Below are 23,624 nucleotides of genomic sequence, written 5' to 3'. Positions count from 1 at the left end.
CTTGTATCATAGTTGGTAGTTGGTATTAAGGATCGCATGGATGCACGAAGCGGAAACTAATTCTAAGCGTGGACGCTTCGCTTATGATATGTAAATTTGTGGAACATCTTATGTATATTTGAGACTTATATTGTAATTTATTTGAGGACTGTAGTGAACGACTGAGTCCCGGCGAGAGCTGGGCAGGCGGTTCGCTGAACCCTTTGGTTCGCCTTAGGGGATGGTGGGGCTGTCACAGTTGGTATCAGAGCTTAGGCTTCAGATCTCTGTAGTGTATCATAAGCTTGAAGTTTAGGATGCCGGGCTGTGGGTTTGGTTTGAAATATCGGTGATTCTTGTAGGACTGAAAGGCGGACAAGTAGGTGATATTTGACTCTTACTGTTTGCTTGGAATGCTTGAGTGATTCTTACGGGATGTCTTGACTTGATTAGTATAATAGGGAATGTCGAGGACGACATTCTTTTAAGGAGGGGAGTTTGTGACGCCCCGAAAGAATGAGTGTGAGAACCCGAAAATTTTTGTATATTTTCGAGACATTATTTTATTTTCTCGTCTATAATTTTGTACCTTTCTTCAATATTTTAATTTTCTATACATTTTTATAAGTAAATATAGTTTTCAAATCATTTTCTTGATACAAGTTAGTCCACGTTAATTTTGAAGAGTATTATGAACGTGGGACCCGCTGGTGTGGTAAATGCGATATATTTTTGACAACTTGTTGGAGTTTTGTATTAGGTGATATTATTTTATAAGGTGCTAAGAGATAATTAGAGGTTACATAGATGGTTAATCTTGGAGAGTATCTTGAAAAATATTTTTGAGCATTTATTGCTTGAACTAGAGCATTTATTGCTTGAACTACGATTCTAGAGCAATTATTGCTTGAACTGGAGCATTTATTGCTTGAACTACGATTTTAGAGCATTTATTGCTTGAAAAATATTTTAGAGCATTTATTGAGTGCAATGATCTATTTGAGCATTGGGTGTTTAAGTGCAATGATTTCACTGGCTCATGAGAGCAATAAACGCACATTTGATTTCTGAATCATGACATCATTGAAATAAACTATTATGAAACTGATTTGATTACTGATTTTACTGGTTACTCACTGAGCTGTTAGATCACCCTAAAACTATTTTATTCCCCTCCACAGGGCTCGTGGCGAAGGAAGGGCTTGTAGTACTTATTCACGTGGCTGGATGGCTTATATCTAGTACAGTTTTGATTTGGAATTGAAGTGGATGTTTGTGTATTTTGAATTTTGAAATTCCTCCTGTATCATAGTTGGTAGTTGGTATTAAGGATCGCATGGATGTATGAAGCGGAAACTAATTCTAAGAGTGGACGCTTCGCTTATGATATGTAAATTTGTGGAACATCTGATGTATATTTGAGACTTATACTGTAATTTATTTGAGGACTGTAGTGAACGACTGAGTCCCGGCGAGAGTTGGGCAGGCGGTTCGCTGAACCCTTTGGTTCGCCTTAGGGGATGGTGGGGCTGTCACAGTTGGTATCAGAGCTTAGGCTTCAGATCTCTGTAGTGTATCATAAGCTTGAAGTTTAGGATGCCGGACTGTGGGTTTGGTTTGAAATATCGGTGATTCTTGTAGGACTGAAAGGCGGACAAGTAGGTGATATTTGACTCTTAGTGTTTGCTTGGAATGATTGAGTGATTCTTACGGGATGTCTTGACTTGATTAGTATAATAGGGAATGTCGAGGACGACATTCTTTTAAGGAGGGGAGTTTGTGACGCCCCGAAAGAATGAGTGTGAGAACCCGAAAATTTTTGTATATTTTCGAGACATTATTTTATTTTCTCGTCTATAATTTTGTACCTTTCTTCAATATTTTAATTTTCTATACATTTTTATAAGTAAATATAGTTTTCAAATCATTTTCTTGATACAAGTTAGTCCACGTTAATTTTGAAGAGTATTATGAACGTGGGACCCGCTGGTGTGGTAAATGCGATATATTTTTGACAACTTGTTGGAGTTTTGTATTAGGTGATATTATTTTATAAGGTGCTAAGAGATAATTAGAGGTTACATAGATGGTTAATCTTGGAGAGTATCTTGAAAAATATTTTTGAGCATTTATTGCTTGAACTAGAGCATTTATTGCTTGAACTACGATTTTAGAGCATTTATTGCTCGTGACTTGAGCTGAGCCTTATGACTCCCTCTTATTGTTCATAATATGATCCGGAGTACCAACGTTGCTTCCTCTTATTATTTAAAGTTAAATGATCTATTTGAGCATTGGGTGTTTAAGTGCAATGATTTCACTGGCTCATGAGAGTAATAAACGTACATTTGATTTCTGAATTATGACATCATTGAAAAAAACTATTATGAAACTGATTTGATTACTGATTTTACTGGTTACTCACTGAGCTGTTAGATCACCCCAAAACTATTTTATTCCCCTCCACAGGGCTCGTGGCGAAGGAAGGGCTTGTAGTACTTATTCACGTGGCTGGATGGCTTATATCTTGTACAGTTTCGATTTGGAATTGAAGTGGATATTTGTGTACTTTGAATTTTGAAATTCCTCTTGTATCATAGTTGGTAGTTGGTATTAAGGATCGCATGGATGTATGAAGCGGAAACTAATTCTAAGCGTGGACGCTTCGCTTATGATATGTAAATTTGTGGAACATCTTATGTATATTTGAGACTTATAGTGTAATTTATTTGAGGACTGTAGTGAACGACTGAGTCCCGGCGAGAGCTGGGCAAGCGGTTCGCTGAACCCTTTGGTTCGCCTTAGGGGATGGTGGGGCTGTCACAGTTGGTATCAGAGTTTAGACTTCAGATCTCTGTAGTGTATCATAGGCTTGAAGTTTAGGATGCCGGACTGTGGGTTTGGTTTGAAATATCGGTGATTCTTGTAGGACTGAAAGGCGGACAAGTAGGTGATATTTGACTCTTAGTGTTTGCTTGGAATGCTTGAGTGATTCTTGCGGGATGTCTTGACTTGATTAGTACAATAGGGAATGTCGAGGACGACATTCTTTTAAGGAGGGGAGTTTGTGACGCCCCGAAAGAATGAGTGTGAGAACCCGAAAATTTTTGTATATTTTCGAGACATTATTTTATTTTCTCGTCTATAATTTTGTACCTTTCTTCAATATTTTAATTTTCTATACATTTTTATAAGTAAATATAGTTTCCAAATCATTTTCTTGATACAAGTTAGTCCACGTTAATTTTGAAGAGTATTATGAACGTGGGACCCGCTGGTGTGGTAAATGCGATATATTTTTGACTACTTGTTGGAGTTTTGTATTAGGTGATATTATTTTATAAGGTGCTAAGAGATAATTAGAGGTTACATAGATGGTTAATCTTGGAGAGTATCTTGAAAAATATTTTTGAGCATTTATTGCTTGAACTAGAGCATTTATTGCTTGAACTACGATTTTAGAGCATTTATTGCTTGAAAAATATTTTAGAGCATTTATTGCTCGTGACTTGAGCTGAGCCTCATGACTCCCTCTTATTGTTCATAACATGATCCGGAGTACCAACGTTGCTTCCTCTTATTATTTAAAGTTAAATGATCTATTTGAGCATTGGGTGTTTAAGTGCTATGATTTCACTGGCTCATGAGAGCAATAAACGTACATTTGATTTCTGAATTATGACATCATTGAAAAAAACTATTATGAAACTGATTTGATTACTGATTTTACTGGTTACTCACTGAGCTGTTAGATCACCCCAAAACTATTTTATTCCCCTCCACAGGGCTCGTGGCGAAGGAAGGGCTTGTAGTACTTATTCACGTGGCTGGATGGCTTATATCTTGTACAGTTTCGATTTGGAATTGAAGTGGATATTTGTGTACTTTGAATTTTGAAATTCCTCCTGTATCATAGTTGGTATTAAGGATCGCATGGATGTATGAAGCGGAAACTAATTCTAAGCGTGGACGCTTCGCTTATGATATGTGAATTTGTGGAACATCTGATGTTTATTTGAGACCTATATTGTAATTTATTTGAGGACTGTAGTGAACGATTGAGTTTCGGCGTGAGTTGGGCAAGCGGTCCGCTGACCCCTTTGGTTCGCCTTAGGGGAAGGTGGGGCTGTCACATCATCAAAGTAAAACAATTGAAGGTTTCACATCCAAAATCGAGTAAACGGAATGCACAAATAAGGCTCGACTACATGCCGTACACCTTTCCTGTGACACCCCGAATATTAGGAAGTTGTTTGTAAAGAAGACACTAAAGTGTATTTCTTTGGGTTTTATTTAAAACCTTTTTTTGTTTTAAAAGACTAGAAACCCTAATATTTTAATCAAAAATCCTAGTTTACTTGTGACCAACCGGATTTCTTAAACCCCTCATATTTTAATTGAAACCCTAATTTTAATCCCTGGAATTGTAAAATTCCTCACGTTGTTCTTAAAAATGCCCTTTATTTGAAAATTATTTATTTATTATAGCCCTACTACCCAATCATTCCCCAATAAGTGCAAATGAATCTAGAAAGTAGGGTTTCTCTTTTGGTTTTAAGATTGGGGCAAAATTAGGGTTTTCGCGATTTTCGCCGGATGAATTTTCGGTATGGAACAAGGATCAAATTTGGTGATTAAAAGTGACTTTTAAGTGAGAAATAATATGTGATTAGGGGCAATGATATAAGGTTAGTGAATAGGAAGGAAAAAACCCTAGTATATGTGTTTTTAAGAAAAACGGTGCGAACCGACGTGTATCGCGCACTACCGATTGAACGTACCACTGGACCACCACTTTCTTACCACATGAGCTCATTGATATTTGAGCAAAATATCCCCTCATTTCCAGCTGCCTTTGACCGAAATTTGTGGCCAAAAATGCAAGGGAGAGAGAGAAAAATTTGCATGGCTTTGGTGGTGCCAAGTGTCACCACCTCATGGCTCCTTGATTAATTTTTTTTCTTGCCTTTTTATCCTTCATTTCAGCCATATTTCTTCTTCATTTTTTCTGGTCTTGGCTGAGAAAGAGAGAGAGAAAAACCCCAAGAGAGAGTTCACCATTTTTTCTTGAAATCTAGTCACCAAGTGAGGAAGAAAGAAAACTAAACCGATTAAAGTCATCCTTGAGTGTTTATCTAGTGAGGTGTTGGCGAAATTTTTAAGGGAAAGGCCAGAGTTGCTCTTGGTAGAAACTAAGCAAGGTAAGGATGATGATTTCCCCATTTCTTACTCTTAATCTTGTTTAAATTAGCTTAGCATTTCAAATTTGTGGTGAATAATGGTTGTTATCATGTCTTGGGTGTTGTTTTCTTTGTGGATACATGAATTAGGGTTTGATGAATTTCTGCCAAACTTGATGTATGATTAATATATGTTGTATCCAAGATTGTATAGGGGGTTTTGGTAGCAAGTGAAGCAAGAAATCAAGAAAGGTTGCATTGAATCCCGAAAATTTCAGATTTCTGGAAAATTTCAGCTCTATTCTGTCCGCTTTTATTGTACCATGTTAGAGGCCGAATTAGGCTTGGAATAAAACATGAAATTTGTATAGAATGGTATTTTATAGTTTCCTACAAAATTTCAGCTCAATCGGAGTAACGTAACCTGAGAAAAGACCAAATTACCCCTGCTGCCCGGTTTCTACCCGAATTTGAGAATTGCTTCTGTAATGGGTTATTTTGGTTGGGAATACTTCTGAATTGGTTGTTGAGGTCTTCTGAAGAAATGTATCCTGATGTCTTAGCTTTCGAATGGATTTGGAATCACTTGATTTGGACTTCGGTAGCCTGACTTACAGTTTATTAACCAGAATGCGCTTTGTTCACCTGTTTTTGCGGTTCTGGTTTAGTCTCCTGCATTTTTGGCCTAGTTGCACTAGAAACTGGACTGAGTGGCCTTCTTCAACATTGTAGCTCTATCTCTTAGCTTCGAAACGGTGTGTATTACACCTCCATCCGATAATCGTAGTTCCAATGGTGCCAAAACCGTAAAATGATGTCAAAACTGTCTTTTGTAAACTTCATTTCCGCACTTGATATTAGCTTAATTTTGTTCTTGTATTGTTTGAGCCTATGGAATGGCTATTGAACTGAAATTGTGTTATGGATAACTTTGGGTTTGATTGAGGAAATAATGAAGCCATAAATGGCTGGAAAATTAGGTAAACACAAAGGGCGTGCTGCCCAAATTTTCGCTCAAGGACTAAGTTTCTAATTGAACTAATATATTTTCGTTTGGCAAATACTATGACTGTTTTTCCATTTTAAAACATGGTCCTTCTTCAATTGGAAACTCCAAATGTTTACTTATTCTTATCAAATAAAGAAAAGTGGTTTAGGGTTTGCTTGGGTATTTTGACCAAATACTAGTATAATTGTCGCGTTTCTTTGATTGCACCTAATTGTTGTGCTAGATGAGCTGTAATATTCTTTCTCGTTTAATTTACGTTTTCTCGGTGACTGAGGATAATATCCGGAAGGATATTTTACCCGTTGTTTTGCGTACATAGGTGAGTGTTCCTTGTTTGTTATATTTTCTTGACTTATTGGCTTGTTATTATTGATTGATAATGTGTTAAGTGCTTTCAATGATTGTTAAAACGAGTTTTCTAGGCGAGTGTGTACTTTATCGCACTCGACCTAAATGAAATGTGAAATTTTCAATGATTAAATGATTAAATGCTAGTTGCGCATGAATGTAAGCCGTTTGGCTCAATTGGGCCCTGCCCTTCGTTACCCATCGACTCGAGCCAGAAGCGGACTCGGTCGGGCGATATGGTGACCCTGGGTGAATTTGGTATACTCGAGTATTACCTTGTAGTCCGGCCATGTCCGGACGGGTGGAGTCCGGCCAACGTCCGGACGGGTGGAGTCCGGTCAACGTCCGGAAAGGGGATGAACGAACAAAAGGATGAACGAGGGATTCTACTTACAAAAATGCATTTTCAAACGATTGGAGGAATAAGGGGAATGTCAGGGGAACGAACGAACAAACAAATAGCTCCATGTGAGCCCGTATCCTTTTAATGAATGTGTTACTATCGCTTTCCATTGTAAAAATTTCTTGAATTATTGATACTCCATGTTTAACGTATTGAATTGACTATCTGACTATGTGTTCGGAACCTCACTGAGCTTTTAGCTCACCCCTTTAGTTTTGTTTTCCTTAACAGGGGACGGCGAGCAGGATGAGAGCATAGACTAGCCAGTCTAGTTCTTTTGTTTCTTTTGTAGTGGTTCTCGCCTAGTGCTTGGCACGGGCTGGACGTATGAAGGATGGAGAACCTTTGTATATTCGATCTTTATACTTCCTTTTGGAGATGACAATGTATATAAGTTCCGCTTTAAGTTTTGGATCGTTGCCCTATTTATTCTTGTGATTTATTCCGATTTTAATTGAGAACTGTAGTGAACGACTGAGTCCCAGCGAGAGTTGGGCAGGCGACCCGCCAAACCCTGGGGTTCGCCCTAGGGGGAGGTGGGGCCGTCACAGGTGGTATCAGAGCTTAGGCTTCAGATCTCTGTAGTGTATCCTAGGCTTTAAGTTTAGGATGCCGGACTGTGGGATTCGATTTGACCTGAAAGTTAAGCGATTGAGGGATAAAACCTATAGCTGCTTCGCGTGGTCTCTGCGCGGAGTGACCCTGGACTAAGTGGTGAATAAATATGAGGGACTAAGTGAAGCTACGAATTGCGAATGTTATAGGTCTTCAATCTTTCTCATGGTATCTAAGGACCATAGATAGGTATGTCGGGGAGGAATTTCGATTGTAGATAGTTTACTCTTGGGACTGGCCAGCTCGAGATGTGAACTATCTTATTTCAGATTCTCGTGCCCGAGTACTCCAGAATTGAGGCGATGCAAGCTACTAGGTACTTGAGACTTGTATTTTGGAAACATGAACAGGGTTTGTTTGGCTAGAATGAGCACAAGAGGTCAATGGGTATCTAGTTTGGATAGTAAGTGACGTGAGAGACCGGACGGGGTTATTCTAACTGGGTGTGGGACGATATATCCCTTTTCTTTTGATTCGCCCGTATATTGTTGCTACATGCCGTCAGTTGTGTATTTGTGTATATGAATATCTGCCTGACTTGAGACGTATTTGGATATTTTATTATTTGTTTCCTTGATATGTTTATGTGGTGTGTTATGTGTGTATATGTTTATTTAGGTATTTGACGCCCTAAATTTTAGTTACTTTAGTCACCTTATTGCATTTAACTAAGTTTTGGCTATAATAAGACCTGAGAGCTGGAAACGAATATATAAGGAAAATACCCTACGTTATTCGAAGTGCATGTATGAATTTCGAGAACGAAATTCTTTTAAGGAGGGGAGATTGTGACACCTCGAATATTAGGAAGTTGTTTGTAAAGAAGATACTAAAGTGTATTTCTTTGGGTTTGATTTAAAACCTTATTTTGTTTTAAAAGACTAGAAACCCTAATTTTAATCACTGGAATTGTAAAATTCCTCACGTTTTTCTTAAAAATGCCCTTTATTTGGAAATTATTTATTTATTATAGCCCTACTACCCAATCATTCCCCAATAAGTGCAAATGAATTTAGAAAGTAGGGTTTCACTTTTGGTTTTAAGATTGGGGCAAAATTAGGGTTTTCGCGATTTTCGCCGGATGAATTTTCGGTATGGAACAAGGATCAAATTTGGTGATTAAAAGTGACTTTTAAGTGAGAAATAATATGTGATTAGGGGCAATGATATAAGGTTAGTGAATAGGAAGGAAAAAACCCTAGTATATGTGTTTTTAAGAAAAACGGTGCGAACCGACGTGTACCGCGCACTACCGATTGAACGCACCACTGGACCACCACTTTCTTACCACATGAGCTCATTGATATTTGAGAAAAATATCCCCTCATTTCCAGCTGCCTTTGACCGAAATTTGTGACCAAAAATGCAAGGGAGAGAGAGAAAAATTTGCATGGCTTTGGTGGTGCCAAGTGTCACCACCTCATGGCTCCTTGATTAATTTTTTTTCTTGCCTTTTTATCTTCATTTCAGCCATATTTCTTCTTCATTTTTTCTGGTCTTGGCTGAGAGAGAGAGAGAGAAAAACCCCAAGAGAGAGTTCACCATTTCTTCTTGAAATCCAGTCACCAAGTGAGGAAGAAAGAAAACTAAACCGATTAAAGTCATCCTTGAGTGTTTATCTAGTGAGGTGTTGGTGAAATTTTGAAGGGGAAAGTAAGAGTTGCTCTTGGTAGACACTAAGCAAGGTAAGGATGATGATTTCCCCATTTCTTACTCTTAATCTTGTTTAAATTAGCTTAGCATTTCAAATTTGTGGTGAATAATGGTTGTTATCATGTCTTGGGTGTTGTTTTCTTTGTGGATACATGAATTAGGGTTTGATAAATTGCTGCCAAACTTGATGTATGATTAATATATGTTGTATCCAAGATTGTATAGGGGGTTTTGGTAGCAAGTGAAGCAAGAAATCAAGAAAGGTTGCATTGAATCCCAAAATTTCAGATTTCTGGAAAATTTCAGCTCTATTCTGTCCGGTTTTATTTCACCATGTTAGAGGCCGAATTAGGCTTGGCATAAAACATGAAAGTTGTAGAGAATAGTATTTTATATTTCCTAAAAAATTTCAGCTCAATCGGAGTAACGTAACCTGAGAAAAGACCAAATTACCCCTGCTGCCCTGTTTCTACCCGAATTTGAGAATTGCTTCTGTAATGGGTTATTTTGGATGGGAATACTTCTGAATTGGTTGTTGAAGTCTTCTGAAGAAATGTATCCTGATATCTTAGCTTTCGAATGGATTTGGAATCACTTGATTTGGACTTAGGTAGCCTGACTTACAGTTTATTAACCAGAATGTGGTTTGTTCACCTGTTTTTACGGTTCTGGTTTAGTCTCCTGCATTTTTGGCCTAGTTGCACTAGAAACTGGACTGAGTGGCCTTCTTCAACATTGTAGCTCTATCTCTTAGCTTCGAAACGGTGTGTATTGTACCTCCATCCGATAATCGTAGTGCCAATGGTGCCAAAACCGCAAAATGATGTCAAAACTGTCTTTTGTAAACTTCATTTCCGCATTTGATATTAGCTTAATTTTGTTCTTGTATTGTTTGAAACTATGGAATGGCTATTGAACTAAAATTGTGTTATGGATAACTTTGGGTTTGATTGAGGAAATAACGAAGCCATAAATGGCTGGATAATTAGGTAAACACAAAGGGCGTGCTGCCCAAATTTTCGCTCAAGGACTAAGTTTCTATTTGAACTAGTATATTTTCGTTTGGCAAATACTATGACCGATTTTCCATTTTAAAACATGGTCCTTCTTCAATTGGAAACTCCAAATGTTTACTTACTCTTATCAAATAAAGAAAAGTGGTTTAGGGTTTGCTTGGGTATTTTGACCAAATACTAGTATAATTGTCGCGTTTCTTTGATTGCACCTAATTGTTGTGCTAGATGAGCTGTAATATTCTTTCTCGTTTAATTTACGTTTTGTCGGTGACTGAGGATAATATCCGGAAGGATATTTTACCCGTTGTTTTGCGTACATAGGTGAGTGTTCCTTGTTTGTTATATTTCCTTGACTTATTATTGATTGATAATGTGTTAAGTGCTTTTAATGATTGTTAAAACGAGTTTTCTAGGCGAGTGTGTACTTTATCGCACTCGACCTAAATGAAATGTGAAATTTTCAATGATTAAATGATTAAATGCTAGTTGCACATGAATGTAAGCCGTTTGGCTGAACTGGGCCCTGCCCTTCGTTACCGATCGACTCGAGCCAGAAGCGGACTCGGTCGGGCGATATGGTGACCCTGGGTGAATTTGGTATACTCGAGTATTACCTTGTAGTCCGGCCATGTCCGGATGGGTGGAGTCCGGCCAACGTCCGGATGGGTGGAGTCCGGTCAACGTCCGGAAAGGGGATGAAGGAACAAAAGGATGAACGAGGGATTTTACTTACAAAAATGCATTTTCAAACGATTGGAGGAATAAGGGGGAATGTCAGGGGAACGAACGAACAAACAAATAGCTCCATGTGAGCCCGTATCCTTTTAATGAGTGTGTTACTATCGCTTTCCATTGTAAAAATTTCTTGAATTATTGATACTCCATGTTTAACGTATTGAATTGACTATCTGACTATGTGTTCGGAACCTCACTGAGCTTTTAGCTCACCCCTTTAGTTTTGTTTTCCTTAACAGGGGACGGCGAGCAGGATGAGAGCATAGACTAGCCAGTCTAGTTCTTTTGTTTCTTTTGTAGTGGTTCTCGCCTAGTGCTTGGCACAGACTGGACGTATGAAGGATGGAGAACCTTTGTATATTCGATCTTTATACTTCCTTTTGGAGATGACAATGTATATAAGTTCCGCTTTAAGTTTTGGATCGTTGCCCTATTTATTCTTGTGATTTATTCCGATTTTAATTGAGGACTATAGTGAATGACTGAGTCCCGGCGAGAGCTGGGCAGGCGACCCGCCAAACCCTGGGGTACGCCCTAGGGGGAGGTGGGGCCGTCATATTTCCAGGTTAAGTACTAGTACAAAAGAATAAAATATGACTTTTGAGCAAAAAGATAACAGTTGGTCCTAGGGTTACAAACAACCCCCAAAACTCTTCATTTGTACTAAGATCAACTCAACTTGAAGGAATCGCGTAGTCCTAAAATTTTAGGCAGCATGCCCTCTGTATTTTGCTATATTCCAGCCATTTATGGGTTCATTATTTTTCCTCAACTCAATCCAATCCAACACATAAGAAATCTCAATACAATAGCCCTTCAACTAGGCTCAAGTTCATCCAAATACAAAGCAAGTCTAGGAATGCAACTGGAAATCAAGTTTTAAGGACAAAAGCTAAATAGCAGGTTTGATGTCTCTTAGCATATCGCTCATAACCAAAGCTACGCTTATCAGATTGGGGTACAATTTATACCGTCTCGACCCTAAGACAAATAGCTACAACTTTGATGAAGACCACTCAGTCCAGTTCGTAATGTATCTAGGTCAAAATTTCAATATACGAAACCAGAATCTCACAAACAGGTTAGCTAACCGCACTATGGTTAAACGACAATAATTCAGGCTACCGAAGTCCGGTTGAGGTGTATCTTATGGCGTTTCAAAGCCAATACATGTAATACATTTCTTATGAATGTCTCCAAAGCTAAATTATGCATTTTCAGAGTCAAAAATTGAAATCTCCACGAAGACAGAAAACTGTCCGCGAAACGGGGCTTATGGGCAGTCAAGGGTATTTCAGTCATTTCACATGGTACAGCTCCGATCGGGCTGAAATTTTTCAGACAACTATAAAACATCATTTTCTACAACTTTCATGTTTTGTACTAAGCCTGATTCGGCCTCTAAGATGCCCAAATAAATCCAGTCAGAACAGGCAAATTTGAAACCCTAAATCTGGAATTTCCGCACAAAACTGAAATTTTCCGCAAATAACCGCAATTAATGCACAAGAGGTCTATTTAACACCATTTAGAGCCATCAATTCAAGCCAACCATATCCATCATAGGAAAATAGAAAATTTCTAAAAAAAATAGAAATTTAGATAACTCCACTCCAATCTATAAAATCTTCCATAAAATCACCTAGTTAGCAACCATAAGGCACCGATTGGCCATTATTAGAAACAAAAGTGAGTTCCTAGCAAATTACCTTAAATCTTCAAGAAAGGTAGTAGTTTAGGGATTTTTCTTCCAAAACAACTCCACCAAGTCCTTCAAACTCCCTTAGCAAGTCGATTTTGTGGACTAATTCAAGAGTTAATTGGTTGCTTTTCAAGATTTGTGCAAGAATAGAAGATGAAAGGTTGAAGCTTTCTTTTCTTTTTTTCTCTAGAGAGGTTCGGCCAAGGAGAGCATGAAATGAGGATGATTTGGGTCAAAATTGGTCTTTTAGTAAAGTTAAAGAAAGTTAGGCAAAAGTTAGGCAAGTCAACTCAAGTAAGAACGTGAATCTTGTCACTTGCTTTTTGCTTAGGGTTATCTTCTTGTCTCTCCATGGTTAATCTAGCTAGGTAACCTCTAAGTATTTCCTAAAACCTAGGAATTAAATCCTTTTTTGCAAAATGTAACCTAATTGGTCGAATTTATCGCACTTAACGCCACTAGCGGGTCCCACATCCAATATACACTCTTTATTTCTCATGAACTAACTTATACTAGAAAATTGATTTAAAAACTAGATTTACTTATAAAATCTCAAAAAAATCAATATAATAGAGTATAATAACAAAATGCAGGCCAGGAAATAAAATAAAATTAGGAAAAATTTACGGGTCCTCACAACAAGAACCAGTGTAACAATAATTCCAAACTTAGAACATGTACTTTTATACATTTCTATCTCAAAAGAAATACAACTAAAATATATAAAGGTTCCCAATTCTTCATACAACCAACTCTTGCCAAGCGCTAGGGCGAGAACCATTACACAAATTCAACCGAACTAGACTAGAATAGGCTATATAGATCCCTCGTCCTTGCTCGCATCCCCTGTTAAAGAAAATAAAACTAACAGAATGAGCTAAAAGCTCAGTGAGGTTCCAGACACATAAGCAACTTAAACAGGGACATTAATCATGTAATAACAAGTAATCCGGGAAACATTTACAATGTGAAGCAATAATAACACATTCATTAAAAGGATACATGCTCACATAGAGTCTTTCATTCTTTCATTCACCTTTCATTTCCTTATTCCTCCCATCATTTTAAAATGCATTTTGTAAGTGAAAACCCCTCCATTGACATTGTCACTCGTTCATTCATTTCATTCTTCCCCCTTCTGGACATTGGCCAGACTCCACCCGACAACGTGGTAATACTCGAGTATACCAAACATTCACCCAAGGTTACCAAATCGCCCGACCAAGTCGGCTTCTGGCTTGAGTCGATTGGCATCGATGGGCAAGGGCCCAGTTTAGCCAAAAGGCTTACATTCATGCACAACTAACATTTAATCACTTAAACATTGAAAATTTCACATTTCATTTAGGTCGAATGCGATAAAGTACACACTCGCCTAGCAAAATTCATTTGTAACAAACATTTATCATTTAATCAAACATCCACAACAAATCATATAGTTCATAGAAACATAACAAACAAAGAACACTTACCTATTTAAACAAAATAACGTCCATATATCCTTCTGGATAATACCCTCAATCACCAAGGAACCCTAATAATAACCAAGGGAAAATATTACGGTTAAACTATCCAAAGTTTAGGTGAAGGAAAGAAAATCCGAATAACTACTAGGACAAAGTATAAATATGGTTTTGGAAGTGAAAAAAGTACATTTAAACCAAAGGACATGAGTAAAATATTTGTAAAACTTATGCTCGCTCGTAAACCTTTGAAATCTCCATTTGAGTCGAAGTGACAAAGAAAACGTATTTCTATTAGTCATAAATTTCATTTTTCCAAAGGTACAAATTTCAGCCGAATTCTAACTTGTATACCTCGATACAAGAAGATGTAAATATTCTAGATGGTTCAAATGGTATTCGTCCTCAAATCCTTACCTAGTCCTCGAGTGCAAATTTGGGCAGCACGCCCTTTATATTTACCTATTTTCCAGCCATTTATGAATTCATTCTTTTCCTCAATTAGTCCCAAAGTCACACACAAAGAGTCTCATTACAATAGCCGTTCAATAGGCTCAACATCATACAACTACAAAACCATGCTACAGAAATGACCGGAAATAGGGTTTAAGGCAAAAAGTAAAAAAAAAGGTTTGACGTCTCTTAGCGTATTGGTCACAACCGAAGCTACGCTTATCGGATTGGGGTGAAATTTATACTATTTCGAAGCTAAGACAAAGGACTACAACTGTAATGAAGATCACTCAATCCAGTTCATAGTGTATCCAAGTCAAACGCATCGTTTATAGAACCAGCATTTCACCATCAGGCTGGTTAACAGCACTGCGTTCAACTGACAATAACTCAGGCTACAAATGTCCGATTGAGGTGTTTTCAGAGGCGTTGGAAAGATAAAACATCGCACTACAACTTTTAAATTTTGGTCAAATGCTAATTCAATACGGATCAAGGTGAAAAAATGCATCCAGAATGGTGAAATGTCAAAACCGTCCACAGAGCTCTACCTATGGTAGACAAGGGTATTTTTGTCTTTTTCACATGTTACAGTACTCCGATTGAGCTAAAATTTTACAGGAAGATATAAAACATCATTTCCTACAACTTTCATGTTTTAATCTAAGCCCAATTCAGACTCTAACATGGACGAATGAAGCTGGTCAGAAGCAAGGCAGTTCATCATCAAACCTGGAAATTTCATCAAACCTAACAATACCATGATAGCTATCATTAAAGTCATGCCTTTTTCCTTATAAAGTATCATCCATCAAGTAGATACAAAGAAAAGTGGAAAAGATAAGGTGGTTATCAATTTTACCTCCTAAATTTCACAAAACAATGCTGGGAAAAGCACAACACAACCTGAAAATCATGAAAACCACCATACAAATCCTTCATTTCGCTTCTATAACATCATCTATCAAAGAAACTCAAAGATAAGGGAGGATTTCTAGCAACATTCTCCTCTTTACCTCCAAAACTTAGATGGACAGCCAAGCAAGAAGTACTCAAGGGTGTCTTCCTCCAAAACTTCTCCAAGAGCTTCCCCTCAAGATTATCTCAAGGTTGATTGGAGTTGATTAGGGTTGATCTTGGTTTTGTTCTTCCATGATTCAAGCAAGAGATCAAGGCTGAAAATGGAGTATTTTTCTCTTCTTCTCCTCCCAAATTTCATCCATCATGGAAGGCAAAGGAAGAAAATGGTGATTGACTTGAGTTGGATAAGTTTTAAGTTTAATCTTGATCATGGTCTTGGTCAAGATTGGCTTGGTGCTTGACAAGTGGCACAAATCCAAGGGAAGTCTATCTAATTGTCTCTCTTAAGCACTCAAATATCTATTACTCCTCCAATCATCTCTTAACACTTTTTGTCACATAATTTCTTTTGTACAAAACTCTTTCCAGTCGTTAAAATTTCACCGCACTAATCGCACTTGTGGGTCCCACGCCCAATGTGCATTACTAACGTCACATGAATTAACTTATACTAGAAAAATGTCTTAGAACTTAATTCCCTTATAAAAATAGCGAGAAAATTAATATAATAAAGGAAAGTATACAAAATGTATACACAGAATTAAAATAAGGGTTAGAAAAATAAGAAAATATCGAGTTCTCACCGTTTTCCTTAACTCGCACGTACTAGGATTTTTCACTTATAATTTACTAACTTTTTTTTGTTACTTCTAATCACATATTTTTTCTTATCTAAAACTCACTCTTAACCACCAAATTTAGTACATACTCCGTACCGATTACTCACACTACGAAAAGACGTAAAAACCCTAATTTACGATAACAAGAAAACAAAAGGAAAAACCCTTGATTCTATGTTTGTTTGTACTTATTGTGGGGTGAATGAGTAGTATAGCTATTATAAAATAATGGATTTCAAATAAAAGGGAATTTTAAGAAAAATATGATAGATTTTACAATTCCATAGATTAAAATTAGGGTTTCGACTACAATATAAGAGATTTAAGAAAACCTGTTAGTCACAAGTAAAACTAGGGTTTTGAGTACAAGTAGGGTTTCTAATCTTTAAAACAAACTAATGTCTCAAAACAAAAATAAAATATAGAAACTGTAATATCCTAAAAGTCGGGGTATCACAATCTCCCTTCCTTAAAAGAATTTCGTTCTCGAAATTCATACATTTATTTGTAAATTCATATATTTATTCATAAATAAGTATAAGCAAAATAAAATAGCTATAAGGTTCAATAAAAGCATTTTCAAATCATGAAACGAAAATTAATAAAACACATTGAAAATAACGCACTTTCTTTGTATATATTATAGCAATTCACACATCCTACGGGACATTACCCCTAGGTATTGCTCAGGCACTATACTTAATCAGAAATTGATGAAGTACAACCAAGTACGTACGCGTGAATAGTCAGGGTCCCCACTCTCACTAATATCTTCAATATATCCTAAATCCAGACTATTTGCATTCCCCGTGCCTTGGTTTTTGCCATTCAAACTTTCTCTTATATTACTCAGGATATCGACTCATCATAAAGGTATCACTCTTTGGTATTTGGGTACAAGAATCCGAAAATATGATCATTTCCTCACCCGAGTTAGCTATGCTCAAGAGGAAATCAACCACTTTTGAGATTCCTACCCAACATACATATCTAAGATCCCCAACGATAGATATTTGTTCCACACTTAACAATTCAATCCCCACAGTCCGAGAATCTTCTCCCGGCATGAGCTCAATAGGAGCTCTGATACCACCTGTGACGGCCCCACCTTCCCCTAAGGCGAACCAAAGGGTTCAGCGGGTCGCCTGCCCAACTCTCGCCGGGACTCACTCATACACCTCAAGTATAAATGAAAATAAGACCACAAGAACCAGGGTAACAATAATTCCAAATTTAAAACATGTACTTATATACATTTCTATCTCAAAAGAAATATAACTCAAATATATAAAGGTTCCCAATTCTTCATACAACCAACCCTTGCCAAGCGCTAGGGCGAGAACTATTATTCAAATTCAATCGAACTAGACTAGGATAGGCTATACAGATCCCTCGTCCTTGCTCGCATCCCCTGTTAAGGAAAACAAAACTAACGGAATGAGCTAAAATCTCAGTGAGGTTCCAGACACATAAGCAACTTAAACAAGGACATTGATCATGTAACAACAAGTAATCCAGGAAACATTTACAATATGAAGCAATAATAACACATTCATTAAAAGGATACATGCTCACATAGAGCCTTTCGTTCTTTCATTCACCTTTCATTTCCTTATTCCTCCAATCATTTTAAAATGCATTTTGTAAGTGAAAACCCCTCCATTGACATTGTCACTCGTTCATTCATTTCATTCTTCCCCTTTCTAGAAATTGGCCAGACTCCACCCGATAACGTGGTAATACTTGAGTATACCAAACTTTCACCCAAGGTTACCAAATTGCCCGACCGAGTCTGCTTCTGGCTCGAGTCGACCGGCATCGATGGGCAAGGGCCCAATTCAGCCAAAAGGCTTATATTTATGCACAACTAACATTTAATCACTTAAACATTGAAAATTTCACATTTCATTTAGGTCGAGTGCGATAAAGTACACACTCACCTAGCAAAATTCATTTGTATCAAACATTTATCATTTAATCAAATATCCACAACAAATCATATAGTCATAGAAACATAACAAACAAAGAACACTCACCTATTTAAGCAAAATAACGTCCAAAGTATCCTTTCGGATAATACCCTCAATCACCAAGGAACCCTAATAATAACCAAGGAAAAATATTACTGTTAAACCATCCAAAGTTTTTAAAGCAAGGAAAATCCGAATAACTACTAGAACAAGGTATAAATATGGTTTTGGAAGTGAAAAGAGTACATTTAAACCAAAGGACATAAGTAAAATATTTGTAAAATTTATGCTCGCTCGTAAACCTTTGAAATCTCCATTTGAGTCGAAGAGACAAAAAAACGTATTTCTATTAGTCATAAATTTCATTTTTCCAAGGGTACAAGTTTCAGCCGAATTCTAACTTATATACCTCGATACAAGAAGACGCAAATATCCTAGATGGTCCAAATGGTATTCGTCCTCAAATCCTTACCTAGTCCTCAAGTGCAAATTTGGGCAGCACGCCCTTTATATTTACCTATTTTTCTGCCATTTATGACTTCATTCTTTTCCTCAATCAGTCCCAAAGTCACACACAAAGAGTCTCATTACAATAGCCGTTCAATAGACTCAACGTCATACAAGTACAAAACCATGCTACAGAAATTACCAGAAATAAAATCTAAGGCAAAAAAAAAAAAAAAATAGGTTCGATGTCTCTTAGCGTATCGGTCACAACCGAAACTATGCTTATCGGATTGGGGTGTAATTTATATCATTTTGAATCTAAGACAAAGGGCTACAACTTTAATGAAGATCACTCAATCCAGTTCATAGTGTATCCAAGTCAAACTCATCGTTTACAGAACTAGCATTTCACCATCAGGCTGGTTAACAGCACTGCATTCAACTGACAATAACTCAGGCTACAAAAGTCCGATTGAGGCGTTTTCTGAGGCGTTGGAAAGCTAAAACATAGCACTACAACTTTTGCATTTTGGTTAAATGCTAATTCAATATAGATCAAGGTGAAAAAATGCAGCTAGAATGGTGAAATGTCAAAACTTTCCACAGAGCTCTACCTATGGTAGTCAAGGGTATTTTTGTCTTTTTGCATGGTACAGTACTCAGATTGAGCTGAAATGTTACAGGCAGATATAAAACATCATTTTCTATAACGTTTATGTTTTAACCTAAGCCCAATTCGGCCTCTAACATGGATGAATGAAGCTGGTTAGAAGCAGGGCAGTTCATCATCAAACCTGGAAATTTCATCAAACCTAACAATACCGTGATAGCTATCATAAAAGTCATGCCTTTTTCCTTATAAAGTATCATCCATCAAGTAGATACAAAGACAAGTGGAAAATATAAGGTGGTTATCAATTTTACCTCCTAAATTCCACAAAACAATGTTGGGAAAAGCACAACACAACCTGAAAATCATGAAAACCACCATACAAATCCTTCCTTTAGCTTCTGTAACATCATTTATCAAAGAAACTCAAAGATAAGGGAGGATTTCTAGCAAAGTTCTCCTCTTTACCTCCAAAACTTAGATGGACAGCCAAGCAAGAAGTACTCATGGGTGTCTTCCTCCAAAACTTCTCCAACAGCTTCCCCTCAAGATTATCTCAAGGTTGATTAGAGTGGATTAGGGTTGATCTTGGTTTTTTTTCTTCCATGATTCAAGCAAGAGATCATGGCTGAAAATGGAGTATTTTTCTCTTATTCTCCTCCCAAATTTAGTCCATCATGGATGGCAAAGGAAGAAAATGGTGATTGACTTGAGTTGGATAAGTTTTAAGCTTAATCTTGGTCATGGTCTTGGTCAAGATTGGCTTGGTGCTTGACAAGTGGCACAACTCCAAGGGATGTGTGACGCCCCTACTTCTCCCTAAGGCGAACCAAAGGGTATCCGCAGGATACCTGCCCAACTCTTGCCAAGACTCAAGTGAATTCCAATCAAGCTTAACACAATTGGATAAAGTAAGAAGGTGAGGAAAAACCTCCGAACTTACAAAACCAGACATTCATCTAATCCTTACATCGAAATCCCAAAAGATATATCAAATGTCCCAATCATATATTAAGTTCTCAAAAATACAACCAATGAGAGGTCTAGCCAAAATACAATCGAATCCCAAATGCAAAATGTAGCCAAAGGGGGCGGTTTCTCCAAGTTCACTCCATGTTCCATCCTGTTGAGGAAAACAAATCTACAGGGTGAACAAAATGCTCGTGAGGGCAAGAACACACATGCAAGCACATAGTCCAAGTAACAATCCCAATTTAACAAGTAGAACAATAATATTTCAATAAATAATAATTCGAGCGAGGAAATTAAATAGAAACAATTCAAGGATATAGGAGCTCTCAGGAGCTATTTTTCACTTGCACGATCACAAACCATCACGAGTTGACACTCCGTCAATCGGGTAGGTTTAGTCCGTAGAACTTCACTTATCCTGTCCCCTTTCACCTTACATACCCATGTATCGGGCTCGCCTGTCATTTGTTTGAGGCGATACTGCTCGAGTATGCCAAGCAAGATCTCTCCAATAGATCAAACTTATTATGTGAATCTCATGGCTCACCGAGGTTTCCGACCAAGCCCATGCCGACTCAAGTCCCAAGGTCGACCTATCAGTTTGGGCGTCCCTATGTACATGTATGTGTCGAGGAGATTCACTCCAGCGACATATGCAGCCATAATATACTATTTCAAGTCAAGCAAGCATTTGATATATTCAAGCATTCATGTCATGTCAAGCAGGTAATTCATTTCATGTCAAGCAAATTGATCAAGAATTATTTGTTTCAAATGAGAACAAGTGCGATAAAGTACACACGCGACTCCATTTTCAAAATCTTTGATCATTGGTTACAGGTAAGCATGTATCAAGTTCACAGGAGTTTAAGTAATCATACACTTGACACTCACCAAGTCAACCAAGGAGAAATATTACTTGAAATTCAAGCGTCTGCCGTAAGATCCTCTTGAAGGTTCTTGTGCGAGCCTGAGCAATTAATAGTGAGTAATCACTTATAAACTCCAATTATCAAGAAAGATTGCACGCTTGTACAATCCTAAGAAATTTCACTAAAATAAGCCTAAATTACTCGCGAATTAAAGCTCAAAAGTAAGGTTTTAAAGTACAAGAGAAATCGAGTTTTCATCTTCGAAATCAAGTATAAAATGTTCAAGTAATATCGAGGGAAAAAGGAGAATTCGAAAAAAAACTCCATTTCCTTAAGTTATGAAAATTTCAATTTTGATACGAGATTTTTGAAAAATCGTATCTCACTCTTTACAAGCCCAAAATTGGAAAAATTTATACCATTGGAAACCTCTTAGAAATTACTAAAAGTTCTTAGAAGACAATTTTCCATGATTCCAAACAGAAGATATCCAAAAATTAGCTCAAAGTTGCTGTTCTGGGGCATTGAAGACAGGTTTAGGTTGGTTTTTGGCCAATTTTGAAAATTCGGAAAAATTCACTTGATTTGAAATAACATTTGAAATTCTATTAGGGTTGTAATCTAAATTTAAAACAAAACAAATGGAACAAGATTTGGAGTTTTGAGCACCAAGACATGGTAGCTCAAAGTTACTAAGATTTCCTTGTTAATCAAGGGTTTTCCAAACTCAAATCATGAACTTTGGAAGTTTAGTTGAGCAGCAAACGGACTCTAAATGGTACCAAATTTAACTGTATAATACTTCCATATAGGGACTATTTCTCTGTAAAATTTCATAGAAAAATACGCACGGAAAGATGGTTAACAAAACCACTAAAGTTCAGAGGAGTTCCAAGGCAAATCTGCCTTGGACTTCCGTTTTTCCGTTTTCAAGCATTTGGCCAAGGAAAATTCCCCTAACATGGTTTATTGGTGTAGACAAGGTCTAATAATCATCAAAGATGTGTTTGGTAGGTGATTAACACCAAAATTTCAAAACAAGAAGTCCCAATAATGATTAAGACTTGAACTAGCCATAAGAGGGTTTGAAATCTCCGAGTCAGTTTGGGATTTCGGCCACAACTCACTCAATTCAACTCGGAATTGAGCATGGTTTATGGTGTTGGAAATTAGATTCATAAGGCTATATTTTCTCAGAAGAAACCATTTTCAAAATCTGTCCATAACCTAGAGCATCAAGTTATAGTTCATGTGCTGCCTTCCAGGAAACAATGAAACAGGACAGCAATTTTCAAATGAATGGTTGGCTTGCTCAAGTGGAACCAGGGCATGCATTTTATACCAATAGAAATCTGGGAATGTCTAGTTTCCAGTGCTGCAAATGGAACTCGATTTCGACATCAGAGCGATGAGTTATAGCCGAAACAAGACGACTGCCAGAGCAGTGACGGGAACAATTTCCAATTTTCTAAGCTTTCATAATTCCAACATTTGAGTGACCAAATCAAGTTATTTTTCAATGAAACTTTTTATACACTCACTATAACATGTAAAAAACATAAACAAGCCATTGGAACCACAAATTTTTGCATCAAAGTGCATGAACATAACAGGGTCAAAATGGTCACTTTTGGTCATTGCACATACTTAAGTTTCTATCAACAACCCAACATTATTTCACTAATTTAAGCACCAAACTAACATTAATAACATCATCATTCACTAAATCAGTCCATCAATCAAATGTGGGAGTTCATAGAGCCCACACTGTGACAGCCCCACTTCCCCCTTAGGCGAACCAGAGGGTTCAGCGGACCGCCTGCCCAGTCCGGGACTCAGTCATTCACTCACACAAATCAGAAATAGAACCACAAGAAAGAGCAAAACGAGAATCCACAACTTAAAACAAAACTTATATATATTGCTATCGCAGAAAGAAGTACAACCGTCGAGAATACAAAAGTTCTCAAGTTACCATACAAGTAGCCCGTGCCAAGCACTCGGGCGAGAACCATTACAAAAACAAAGAGTTAGACCAAGTTAGTCTATACCAAGCTCTCATCCTTGCGTGCCTTCCCCTGTTAAGGAAAACAAAACTAAAGGGATTAGCTAAAAGCTCAGTGAGGTTCCAAACATAGAATCAAGCCATAAATCAAACAATAAGTCAAGAAACATTTACAACATTTACAATAAGTCACACATGAAAATGATACGTTCGTTGATTCGTTCGTTGATTCGTTCGTTCATTCGTTCGTTCTCCTGTCATTCCCCTTATTCCTTCATTCATTTGAAAATGCATTGTTCATTTATCAATAAAACCCTCGTTCGTTCGTTCGTTCGTTCATTCCATTCAACCCTTCCTGGGCATTGGCTAGGCTCCACCAACCTCCACCAACCTACAAGGTAATACTCGAGTATACTGAACGTTCACCCAGGTCACCATATCGCCCGACCGAGTCCGCTTCTGGCTCGAGTCGATCGGTGACAAAGGGCAGTG

This window comes from Coffea arabica, chromosome 11e (genome assembly GCF_036785885.1).
Source record: "Coffea arabica cultivar ET-39 chromosome 11e, Coffea Arabica ET-39 HiFi, whole genome shotgun sequence".
Taxonomy (NCBI): domain Eukaryota; kingdom Viridiplantae; phylum Streptophyta; class Magnoliopsida; order Gentianales; family Rubiaceae; genus Coffea; species Coffea arabica.
Note: the sequence above shows the minus strand (reverse complement) of the source record.